Source organism: Trichechus manatus, unplaced genomic scaffold (assembly GCF_000243295.1).
Source record: "Trichechus manatus latirostris isolate Lorelei unplaced genomic scaffold, TriManLat1.0 scaffold00014, whole genome shotgun sequence".
Taxonomy (NCBI): domain Eukaryota; kingdom Metazoa; phylum Chordata; class Mammalia; order Sirenia; family Trichechidae; genus Trichechus; species Trichechus manatus.
The window spans coordinates 14,946,164-14,959,784 of NW_004443950.1; the positions used below are offsets into that span (position 1 = coordinate 14,946,164).

Here is a 13,621-nt window from a genome sequence, read left to right on the forward strand (position 1 = left end):
ATTTTTTTCATCTTTCACAAATCATATCCCTAAAGTGATATACTATTCATTCTATTTTAAAAACTAAACTTTAAGAATAAAAAAAGGCAGTGTCAATTGTCATTCAACTATAACATCGAGAACACAGAACGTGTTCTGCCTGAATTTGCTATAATCCAAAACCAATTTGAACTACAAATTTTTATATTTTTATTTCAAATTCCTTTGTCTATATCTCATTTAGGTATAGCTATTCTGCATCAGATATTTGTCTTAGAAGATTAAAAAAAATCACAAAGATTTTTTCAAAAATAGCCATATTTTAATCAAACCACATAAATGAAAGTGGAGTAACTGGCACACTCACATACTGCTAAGAGGAGTATAAACTGACACAACAAATTTGGGAAATTATACGACATTATTGCTAAAACTGAACATATGCATACCTATGACCACCTATTCCACTCCTAGAATATTCAACAGAAAAGTGTGTAGGTGTGCACCAAAAGACACACACAGATATGTTCACATCACCACTATTCATAATCGCTCAAAGCTGAAAACAATCCAAATGTCCATCAATAGTACTATATTCATGTATTAGAATTGACAGCAATGAGAACGAGTGAACTACTGCTGCATGGAACAACACATACTAGTCTCAGAGACGTAACACGAAGCAAAAGAATACATACTATTTGATCCCATTTACATAGAGTTCAATAACGGGCAAAACTAATCTATGGTTTTAGAAGGCACGTTAATGGTTACCTCTGGGAGGTTAGAAAGGGAGTGGTAATTGGAGGGAGCATGAGGGGAGTTTCTGGGGGTGCTGATAACATTCTATTTCTTGACCTGGGTGGTAGTTTCAGAGGTTTATATTTTGTAAAAACAAACAAACAAAAAAAACATTTAGAGTATATGCCACTCCCTTCCCCCAAAAATGCCAAGCACCTTATGAATATAGGGTCTCTGAAAGAAATTCAATAACTCTGATTTCAACACACAGTCACTAAGCAGAACTAACAGTATATTCATATATTTGGATATGTAGTGAATTAACTAAATTATGGAACCCCTGAAATAAAGTATTCTCTAATACTATGAAACCTCAGGCTACTTAGTATCCCTGTACCTTGGTTTCTTTACCTGTAAAACAGACTAAATAAATGCTCCAGACCTATAATCCTAAATTCCCAGATTTGTCTTAGGTAAAGTTGGCCAGTTCCTTGAATCGAAGAAATTTTTTTAATGAATAAATACTTAATAGCATTTTAAAAGATCATTGTAAAGGTAAACTCACAATAGAAAAATATATTGAATTCCAGTCAGCTCATTCCATGAAAAAAAGAATAATTTTTAATTTACTTAATCTGTGATAAAGCACGAAATTTTAAGATAAAACAAACTTTATGCAATATATATGAAAATTTGACTTTTCTCCTTCCTATTATAAAAGCACAAGATTAGCAGTTATCTTTCAGAAGCACAGCCATCGATTTCCAATAGAATAAAATTTAATATACTTTCAACTGCTGTTGTGTAGTCAAGTGAGCTAAACTGAAATGATGGACAAGATTTTTTCAAGTTTCAAATTACATCCCTTTATAGCAATAACAATCTTTAAAACTACTGATTTACAGAAGTTTTATAGTAAAAAAAGTACTATTTACTTGATTAACTTCACTTAATAATGCCAAATTACAACAATCACCATTACTGGACAGCTATTTGGCTAATACGGAAGAGTGCTCCTGTCCTGAGACTATCAAGACTATAAGACCTTTGTATTGTGCACCACCACCCAAAATTATTAAGCATCTAATGCTATATTAGAGTTATTTTCCTCAAATCTTCATATCTACTGCAATCCAAAAATATTCCACAAATAAACTTTCAAACACTAAAATGCACTGTTAAAAAGTAACATCATTTCAGTTACCAGATTTTCCATTACAAAATCTAACATAAATACGCTTACTCCTTTCTCTCAAAGCACATACTATGAAGCATGTCATCATACAGTGTCACACACATGGTTAAATCTGTCCTGACAGAGACACCTATCATTCAGATAACAGCAGTCCCCACTTTGTGAAGCATCTGTCTGGGGATGGTGTACAAAACTTGATTTTTGGACACCCTTATCTTCCCCTTATCTTCATCTCAGTAGATCACCCAACTATCTAGCTCTTCAACCTAGGAAACCAGAAGTCATTTTTTACACCTTTCTCCCACCTCCCCACCCCCAACATTCAATCCATTGAGTGGTCAATTTATTTATATATATATATTCCTTCTACTGGCTACCATCACATCTTACCTGGACAACTACAATACAGTATGTTTCCACTCTTGCCTTTCTTCAATCCATTCTCAAAGTGGTATTTTTAAAATTTGAATGAAAGCATATATTACAACTCTGCTTTAAAATTTTCACTGACTTTGCAATTTTCCTAGTAAATCTCAAAACTTTTTAACTGATCTCTGCCTACCTCTCTGATTTCATGTTGCATAGTTTGCCTCTCTATTAGTAAGCTCCTGCCACCCTGGACTTCTTCCATTTCTTCCAACATATTAAGTTCTTGCTTCATAGCCTTCATTTTACTCTCTGCCAGGAAACTCTCCCACTCTACCTTTCTCCTTATTCTTTAGATTTTGACTTAAATGTCACTACCTGAAATAGGCCTTGTCTGACATTATCCACAAGCCTCTACGTTTTTCTCTCATAGCACTCTGTTCCTTTCCTTCATTGAATTTATCACAAATTGCAATTTTGCATTTGTTCGTTTACTTGTTTATTATCTGTCTACTGTATCAGACTGTAGGTTTCATGAAGGCAGGGCTAATGGACAGTATGTACTTAATAAATCTGTTTAATAAACGAATGAATGTGAATGAACTGGAGTCCAGAGAATAAATTACAACTCAAAGTGGCTTCCCCTTCTCTGCATCTCCCATTGCCACTTCATCAGCTTTGCAACTGTTTCTAAAAGGGAGAAGCAAAAAATGTTGAAAATTTAAACGCAATACAATACAATAGAGGGAAAGTCAGGAAGTTGTACATATGTCAAATAAGGAAGACAAATAATAATGCTATTATCTCAAGGGAAGGAGAAATCCCTGAGGACTACAATGACAAGAGATGATTTTCTTCACTGGCATTCTTTAATGCATACAGCTGCATCAGACAAGGATTTGAAGTTAATAGTTCCTAATAATACTTTCAAGTTAAAATTCTATGATTTCATTAATCTTTTCTGTCACGGGCTTTTTCCAATGACAGCACTGTTTTCTTACCTTTATTCATACCTGCCCACTTGAGATTTTTCTTTTAAAAATGCTCTTTTCACAAACAGCCAACTATTTCACTATTTCTTGCAAAACTTGTCTTTCTTAAACACTCAAAATCCAAATACAATTTTTGTATTTCAGAGTATAAATATCATCTCACGGGACACTTAGAATCATAAAATTATAAATCTGGAGAGAACTTTCAAAGTAGAAAACTAAGGCTACCAGAGGTTAAGAAACTTGGCTATAGTTACACAGCTAGTTAAGGGACAAAGTCTTGTTTCTCTCCAGCCAATGTACCCCCTTGTATTCTACAGAACTTCTGAAAGAGCCTCTACCAACCCCCCACCCCCCACCCCAGGGCATTCTTTTCTCCCTCTCTCTTAACTACTAATCTTTAACAAGTCAGAAGAGGGTAGTAATAACCAGCGCAGTGTTTATTTCTAATGCTATTTCCTGTGCCCTTAGGACATCATCTTCTCCCTGTCAATCAATCAATCACAAGTTTTTTGGTTTTAGTTTGTTTTATTGTTTCCACTCTACAATATCTGCTTTTTCCTTGAAACATTCAGGGATGACAAAGATACCTTAACCAAATCTGGGAAGCAATCCCTTTTCTATCCAGTGCATTTTCATGTCTGTATTATATGGTTTGTAGTTTATAGAAACTCCCCAAGGATTGAGACCTGCCAGTACTTTGTAGTACACTGCAGTTAATATAAACTGTTAAATAGAAGCAGAAAAAAAAAAATCTTGGAAAATAATATGTAAGAGGTTTAACTTGCTTGGAACAATATATGTTTCTCATTTAATAAATATTTATCAAATACATATCTATCATATGTAAGGTTCTGTGCTGCCTGCTGTTGGCAAAGAGTTGCATTTAAAATCAATTTCTGTGAACACCACAAAAGGGAAGAAACACCATAATCACCTTTTGCATAGCAAAAGAAAAAAAAAATGGGGAATCACCCCTTAAATTCACCTTCTGTGTACGCGTTGGGACATTCAATGGTTCTTTTAAAAGTACCTGTACGGTTATGTACAGAGTTCTGTAGAGAGCAACATTACACAAGATATGCCCTCTTTTCTGTTAACGATCATAGCTGGTTAAGTAGAACTGGAGAGTTTGGAATTAGAGAAAAGGAAAAGGTGAGAAGCAGCATGCAAAACTGAGAAACTAAATTGTGATAGACAGTGGTTTTTATTAATGAAGATAAACTTTATTTAATACGGGGGAATTCTGAGGTATCAGTATTTCACATAAATGGATAAAGTCTTAACAGTGTCAAATCCCAGGCTTTCAAGAAAGTAACTGTGTAGCATTGTTAATATCACAACTTAAAACAAATTCTTGTCTACTTTGTTCTGAAAAGTTTTATTTAAAAAAAAAAAAAAAAAAAAGCAAAACAACACCCCCCACCGCCAAGGGAAAAAAAAAAGAAAACACGAAGAGAAACCACCCAGAACTGCCGACTGCAATAGGCCAGTAAGACACCAGCTTTCCGGGCCGTGCTTGGCTTTGGGATGCATGTCCACGGAGAGAGCCCCGGAACCACCCATCACGTCCCACACCCAGAGACCAAGAAAGCAGCAGTTGCGGCGGCGACCGGACATGGACGGGAGCTGGCGGGGTCCGGGCCACGCCGCAGACGTGGGAGGCCCGAGGGGCTGCCCCTCGGGGCGAGGGATGACGGGGAAGACAGCGCGGTCGTAACCCGAGAGGCAGGGCCGGGAAAAGCGCCGGCAGCGTCCCGGGCTCGGGGACACCCGGCGCTCGCGCGGGACGCCCTGTCATGAGTCACGGAGGCGAGAAAGCGGGCGGGCGGGGGAGAGGCTGCTGGATGGAGGAAAGCCCGACCCCCGGAGGGAACCGAGCAGAGGGGAGGCCCCGACCTCACGCGCGACGGGGAAACGCGCGCAGCCCGCGGCCCCTCGGACCACTTCACCCACGCCCTGCCCACCCTGCCCTCGCCCCCTCCGACGCAACAGGCGCGGCGGCCGGGTCCCGACCCGGGGTCTGCGGGCTAGGGGGCGGGGGCAGCAGCCCGCAGCCATGACAGGCGCGGGGCGGGTCGCGGGCTGGCTGGGCCGCACGTGCGGGAGGCGCCCCCTCTCCCGCCTCCCCGCGCGCCCGTCGTCCCGGGGCCCCTCACCTCAGGCGGCCGCGCGGTCGGGCCTGCCCCGACCCCCTCCCCCGGCCGAGCGGCGGCGGCGGCACGTACTCACCGCCGCTCGCTGGCTCTCGGGCTTCGCCATGACTGAGGCGCCCCCGCCGCCCCCTGCCTCGACCGAGACTGACACGCGCGGCTGGCCGGGTGGGGGCGGCCTGAGGCGACCAGCCGGCTGACAGACCCACCCCAACCCTCCCCACCAGTTGAGCAGCAGCCACTGCCCCGTGGTGCCCCGGGGCTTCCTCCCCACGCCTGAGGCGGCGGGTGGCAGCGGCGGCACTTACCGGCGATGCGGCCAGGCCCCCCTGTCAGCGCGGGGCCGGGAGGGAGAGGAGGGAGGAGTGCAGGGGCACCGCCTCCCCCGCGCCGCCACGCACCCGCCTGATTGGCCCAGTTCACTCCCCCAGCGCGACCCCACCAGCCCCTGCGAGCGGCACTCCGGCAGCACCGGCGCGGTATTTGCATATTTGTGCCCGCGCCGCTGATTGGCCCGGGAGCGGAGGAGGCGGCTGTGGCCGCTGCAGCTCCCGCCGCCGCTCCGGTCGCGTCTGGCCACCGGGGAGGGAGGATCCCCCACGCCGCTCCCCTTCCCTCACGGCCCGGCCCGAACCAGGGCGGAGAGCGGGGAAAGGCGGGGTCACCGCCCTGCTCCAACATGGCCCCGCTGCGCTTCGACCCAATCGCTGGTGCGGTTACTTCTGGAGCCCGGGGCGGCCTCGGGGCGGGGAAGGGTTGGGGCCGGGCGCCCTCTGGCCGGAGCGCGGGGCAGTGCAGTGTCCCGAGCTCCACTCGCCGCCCCGCCGCGATCGCCACGTCAGACCGCGCCCTCTCGGCGGCCTCTCCCCTCCACGGCCCTCCCCGCGGCTCCGCCGCCACGTCAGGCCCGGCGGGCACGCCCGGCAGGCACGTCCCGGCCGCCGGCTGACCAGTGGTGAGGTCGGGGCCGAGGTCACTCACACGCGGGGCATCTCCGGGTCCGCTGAGGGACGACGAGGGTTTCCAGATCCTCCCTCTGCAAACGACCGTGGGTTCGGACCCACGTTCTCCTTTCGCACGGAGACCTGGGTGTCACGCCTGTGCGGTGAAACCGGGAGCAAGGAGAGCCCTACCGCGACGGTGCAACGACTCAGGCCAGGTGCTGAGCACCTGCTGTAGGAGAGGCGGCAGGCTACGGAGAGACCCAGGCCCAAATCCGGATCTGGAACAAGCGCGCACCTCAAGCGGTGGAGAGCTGCGGCTGAAACCTAGTCTTCCCGACCTTCAGCCCACGTTCTAAATTATTGCACAGTTACGCAGGGAAAGCAAGAACAAACGAAAAGAGAAAAACAGGAGGACAGGACGACATTGGCTTAAGAGGGGGTGCACGGGAAAACCACTGGCGTCGGGGCACCTGGGTTTCCTCTTCGTCACTAATTAACTGAATGACCCACAGTAAATCACTCCGTGTCCCTGGGTCTCAGTTTTCCCCTTCTGTAAAATGAAATGGCCGAGCAAGTTTTCTAAGAGCCTTCCAGCGCTAAAATTCTATGGGTCTCTGTTTCAGGCCCCGAGGTGGCTTTACACCTAATTAAATGATGAAAAATCCGCATTAAAATGTGAGATAGACAAAATAATGGAATATTTGCATTTCAGTCAGCCTACCTTGGTGCTTGTTCAAAACTCTGGCCATGTCAAATCCAGTGTAAATGATATTTATTTTTTATTTTTCTTTTTTGTTTATTGTAGTTTAAGCGAAAGTTTGTATTTCAAGTTAGCCTATTATACAAAAATTTATACATACATTGTTATATGACCCTAATTGCTCTCCCTATATTGTGAGAGTACACTCCTCCTTTCCACCCGATTTCCCATGTCCGTGAATGATGTTTAGTATTCAACCTACAACGGAGAGATATCTCTCGAATTTTTGTTTCCCCCAAAGAGTACAGAGCAATGCCACTCTGCTTGTTTTTGCCTGACAGTGGAATGGCGGTATACCTACTGCCAGTTGCCAATCAATTGTCTTATTTATATTCCTCATGAAGGCCCTCCAGAGTAGATCAGCACAGCTCTGTTTAGCTGAGATATCTAAGGGGCTGAGAGAAAACCCCTACAGAGAGAGAAGTTAGAATTACAAGTTGATTCTCCTTAAGGATACTTAATAACACCACCCACCAGGATAAGAATGCACAGAAACAGTTAAATCTTTGAGCTCCCTACACTAGCTATTGGAATACTGCTTTAGTTTGCAAATTCAACCTGTTGAGTTGAATTTAAGGCCATGACATCTCATTTTATCTGGCATCATAGGAAAATAAGATATACCCATGTAAATAAACTTTAGCTAAATTACAAAACTTTCCAGCCCTCAGCATATAAGATGGAAAACTCATGTTTTCTTGAATACAGCCCTCTGAAAATTAGGCTTTTTTTGGTGTTTCCAAAACCAACCAAACTCATTGCCACTGAGTCCATTCTGACTCATAGTGACCCTATAGGACAGAGTAAAGCTGCCCCATAGGGTTTCCAAGGAGGGACTGGTGGATTCAAACTGCTGACCTTTTGATTAGCTGCTATAGCTCTTAACCACTGTGCCACCAGGGCTCCTATTGATGATTAAGGGGCATCAAAAGTATACAGATCTGTATAGATCTAAACTAAATGGCTTCAAGAATGCTGTTTTTAATTTTTTTAAATTTATGTCTGTTTTGTATGTCTTCTTCCTCAGTACTAGGCAGACACTTCTCCATTCTTCTACATAACACCTTTCTTTCCTACTTTTTTTGATGGTTCTATTCTATTACAAATTTAGACACAGATAAACTTTTATTTAGATTCTCAGGTTTTAGAGTAAGGAGTTTCTGTGGTGTCCTCCTGTGAGTTAAGTACATGTGTTGTTGTGACATCTATTTTTTGAGTGCTCAGTGACTGGTTTTTACTTAGATCTTACTGGTGTTCTGGGTTACTGAGATTTCTGTATTGTAGACTCTGGAAAAGTTATTGCAGAGGACACCTGTGAATCCCAGAATTTAGGGGCAAGGTCAGTAACTATTATCATCCACAACTGAAATTATCGAGAATCAACATTATCAACAACAAAATCTGGTGACTCTGGCCCAGCATTCGCATCAGGCAATGAAATGTCAAGAACCAAGTATTGGCTATGCTCTTCGGGTCCCCTGATCCCATTCCAGAGTTAGAATGGCTCCATTCCTACTCAACATTTTTCAAAGCAAAAGGGCTTGTATCTGTGGACACAATGATTTAGGTCACCAGAAAATCTGTGCTATGGCAGAGAGTGGTTTCCTAAGCCTGAATGAAACATCCTACAAGCGTATCCGATAGGTAACATTTACTGAAAGTTAACTAGCCTCAGGCACTGTGTTAGGTGTTTATATCTGTTATTTCATTTTACCTCCACAACCACCTTGAGAGGAAGAGGTTATTATTACCATTCTACAGACGAAAAGGGTCTAAAACTTTGCCTTGGCTACACAGCCATTGAGTGGCACAAATAGGATTCAGACCTAGAATTCTCTGGCCTGCCCCAAAGCCTACAGCTCTTAACTATTATGCTATATTGCCTCTCTTCAACCTTAGTTTCCAATTCCATGTTTAGTAAAGCAATCTTTTAATAACTAATTTGGCACCTTGGAAGGGGGAATTCCCTCCCTAGGCATTTTTGTTCAGGTCTCTCAAAAGGAATATTTTACAACATATACATCAAATTTGGCATTTTCTTGCAAGTTTGAGGAATATAAATCAATGCCTTAGTACCTGTTCACTTCAGGGGAAACAGACACAATCAAGGTCCTAAAACTGTAAAACTGAGGATTAGACTGTGACCCAGGAAGACCTGCAAGAGGGATGCTCACAGAACAGTCAAAACAATCTTACAAAAGAACAAAGTTGGAGGATTAATACTTCCCAACTTAAAAACTTACTACAAAGATACAGTAATCAAGACAATGTGGTACTGGCATAAGGATAGATATACAGATGAATGGAACAGAATTGAGAGTCCAGAAATAAGCTTTTACATTTATGGTCAATTGATTTTTGACAAGGGTGCCAAAGCATTTAAATCAGGAAAGTCTGATGATTTTCAACAAATTGTGTGAGGATAATTGACTAGACACATGCAAGAGAATAAAGCTGAATACCTACCTCACATCATACACACACACACACACACACACACACACACACACACAACTTAAAAGAGATCATAAACCTAAATGTAAGAACTAAAACTATGAAATTTAGAAGAAATCTTTATGACCTCAAGTTTGGCAATAGTTTGTTAGATATGACACTAAAAACATAAGCAACAAAAGAAAAAATTAGGTAAATTAGACTTCATTAAAACCAAAAACTTTTGCACAAGCATCCAAAGAAAAAATTAGATACAATGGACTTCATTAAAAATAACAACAACAACTCTGTGCTTCAAAGGACACCATAAAGGAAATGAAAAAACAACCCACAGAATAAGAGAAAATACCCACAAATCATATATTTGGGTTTAGTATCCAGAATATACAAAGAATTCTTACAACTCAACAATAAAAATACAAATAACCCAGTTTAAAAATAGGCAAAGTATGTGAATAGACATTTCTCCAAAGAAGATATACAAATGGCTAATAAGCACATAAAAAGATACTCAACATCATTCATCATTAGGAAAATGCCAATCAATACCGCACTAGGATGGCTATAATCAAAAAGAGGACAATAACAAGTATTGACAAGGATGTAGAGAAACTGGACCCTCATTGCTGATGAGAATGTAAAATGGTGCAGCTATACTAGAAAATAGTTTGCCAGTTGTTCAAACAGTTAAACACAGTTGATATATACTCTTAGGTATATACTCCAAGAGACATGAAAACATATGTCCATACAAAAACTCGCACATGCATGCTCATAGCAGTATCATTCATAATAGCCAAAAAGTGGAAACAACCCAAATATCCATCAACTGATGAATGGATAAACAAAAGTGGACTATCCCCACAATGGAATATTATTTAGCTGTAAAAAGGATTAAGTGCTGATACATAGGTGAACCTTGAACACATAATGCTGAGTAAAAGAAGCCGGATACAAAGGACACAATTGTATGACTCCATTTCTTGGAAATACCCAGAACAGGCAAATCTATCAAGATAGAAGTAGATTCATGGTTGCCTAGAGCTGGAGGTGGTAGTGGTGGTGAAGAATGGGTACAGGTTTTCTTTTTCAGTTGATGAAAATGTACTAAAATTAGATTGTGGTGATGCTTGTATAACTCTGAATATACTGAAAACCACAGAAATATACACTTTCTGCACATTTGTACAAAATAAATTTTGTACATACATAAAATTGGTGAATTTTATGAAATGTGAATTATAGCTCAATAAAGCTGTTTAAAAAAAGTGATGCCTGGCCTCTTCCAACTTAGTTATAGTGTTATATACATGTAAACCAAACATATCTATATGAACACATGTTGAGACAAGCAGAACAGATTTATTTCTCTTATATCTATAAAATCAGCTCAGCAGCAAATTGTTTTTTTTTAATCCAAAGATTGTTATATTGGCACTGTTATTTCTCACATTGGGCTGACTGGTTTTGTAACTTTGGTATAATTTACCATTAATTTACATGCATTTAAATACCTATACCATGTATGTGTACTATACTGGGTGCTGTGTCAGCTACAGAGGAAGAAATCATTATTCCCATATAAATAATAATAAATACATAATAAATATGGAATAAATATATAGGTGTGTATATATGTAATGAAATGTATATATATATATATGAAATATCTCCTCATATTTATTGACATTCATTCACAGGTTGAGGCACTAAAGAAAACATTCACAGACCAAAGCTAAGTACAGACAAACGTTAAGGTATGCTTTTTTAATCTTTTACACATTTTATGTAGACTCATAATTTGAATATTTTATGCCCTATTCTATTATAAAAATATGATAGCATATAACATGATTTCTACCTTCCTGCAGTAATGAATAGTAGCTTGAAGAGCTCAGACACTTCTCCACTCTGGAAAAAGAATATGAAAGGAACTTTAGTTGGTTCAGCACTGAGTACAAACTAACTTCACGTTAGCCCCTGGGAATTGTGAAATTTCCTTAACTCAGTGAAGAACAAGGTTCTTTTTAGAACAGGACTGAAAGATATCATAGAAAGCTCTTTAGCCTTCTTTTACAGACTCTTGTTCAGGCAAATAGAAAAGAGGGCTAGGTAGGCAGGCAGCTGGAGCTTAAAGCACTTCTAAGACCATTTAAACACATGCTCAGTACTGTTTTCAAATCTAGAGGCTGCTGATAATAACAACATCCAAACGATGCAACCAGCCAGGCAGCTGCTCTTCAGACTCTTAGGCCCATTAATCAGGGGCAGATCTTAGAGAGTCTAAGTTCTGTCTAGTTTATCCCCTGCTTTCAGGCAGGAATATTACTTCAAAGCGCGACCCTCCTTGACAGTTCAAAGATTCCACTGTTCTGCTTGTACAAACAGTTGCTTGCCCTAATCTTAAAAGGTCTTCAGGAAAAAAAGATGCTGCTGTTTTCCTTGATAAGACGTCACTGAGCATCTCATTCCGTCTTTGTGCATCTACTTTACTCTGGAGAATAGAAGCACTCTTGGAGAAGCTGCACCTAAATCAAGTTTGCAGGGATCAAATGCATGAGATGTGGCTACTATTTTAAAAAATAAACTCATTCAACAAAGACTTAAAGAGTGTCTGTGATGTGTCAGGCACAGTGCTAGGTGCTGGGAATACAACAATAAATAAAATAAACATGGTCCTTTGGCCTCCTGGCAAAACTATTTTGTGAAGTGAATAAATAAACAGATAAACAAAACCAGTGGCTGTTGAGTCAATTCTGGCTCATATGGCAACCCCACGTGTGTCAGAGTAGAACTGTGCGCCATAGGGTTTTCAATGGTTGATTTTTTGGAAGTAGATTGCCAGGCCTTTCTTCTGAGGTGCCTCTGGGTGGACTTGAACATCCAGCCTCTTGGTTAGCACCTGAGTGTGTTATCCATTTGTACCACCCAAGGACTCTGAAATAAATAAAAATAATGAATGAGTGGGTATTTATTTATTTTGGTATTACTTAACTAATGTTAAGTATTATAATGGGTGTGCATTAAAAAGCACATATGATCTAGACCACTTAGCCTAGGGGCTGATAAAAACTGTAAACATATATTTTTCTGATCAACTGGTTTGCTTTATAGGCATTATAGGCATTACGGGAATCAAATACAGCCCATCCTGGTGCAATTTAAATCCATCTTGTCTTGTTTAAGCTTCAAAAGAAAGAAAATAGCACCAGATTTCCTTTGACTACTTCTTGATTTGTTTTTTTCTCATACATTTTATTACAGCCATGAAAATAGTTTGGTTACCATCTTGCCATGATCCCACTGAACTGGTTTCACACCCCTACTTAGGTCTTCGGAAGACTTTACAAAGCTCATATTATTATTGCCAGGAATGAAACAAATCTTTTCTTGAACAATTACCACCGTCTTGAATTTTCTATAACTAGCTGAGTTTTTTCTTGCCTCATATGGATTTCTTAACAAGGCCTATCTTTCTTATTAAGATCAGGTTTTGAAGCACTCCTATTTTATCAAGACATCATTATCATAAAAACATTCAGGGATTATTTGAATTCTTGGGTGAACATGCATGCTAACTATACTTGCTTTCTTTTTTTTAAATTTTTTCCCTTACAAAAATTTACCCATACATTGTTATGTGACCCTAACTGCTCTCCCCATACTGTGACAGCACACTCCTCCTATCCACCCCTGATTCCCCATGTCCATTCAACCAGCTCCCAACCCTCTCTGCCTTCCCATCTCACCTCTGGACAGAAACTGCGTGTTTAGCCTCTTGTATCCACTTGAGCTAAGAGGCACACTCCTCACGAGTATCACTTTATGCCCACAGTCCAGCCCAATCCGTCTGAAGAGTTGGCCTCGGAAATTGTTTTAGTTCTGGGCTGATAGAGAAACCAGGGGCCATGCTTTCCAGGGTTCCTCCAGTCTCAGTTAGATCATTAAGTCTGGTCTTTTTACTAGAATTTGAGTTCTGTACCCCACCTTTCTCCTGCTCCATCCGGGACTCTCTGTTGTGTTCCCTGTCAGGGCAG

The 13,621-nt window shown here is 41.5% G+C and overlaps 1 protein-coding gene across 7 annotated transcripts in view; it reads right to left on the reverse strand.

The window, feature by feature from the left end:
• Positions 1-13,621, reverse strand: part of CHD9 (chromodomain helicase DNA binding protein 9) — a 229,204-nt gene that overhangs the window by 158,004 nt on the left and 57,579 nt on the right. For 4 of the 7 annotated variants that reach the window (XM_004371587.3, XM_023726911.1, XM_023726909.1 and 1 more), the window contains exon 1: positions 5,735-5,830. The exons of 2 other annotated variants lie outside the window; for them this stretch is intronic. The gene's annotated coding sequence lies outside the window, so the exon portion shown is untranslated. Of the gene's footprint in view, positions 1-5,734; positions 6,045-13,621 lie in introns of those variants that run through there. One more of the 7 variants, XM_004371589.2, reaches the window with a different exon arrangement.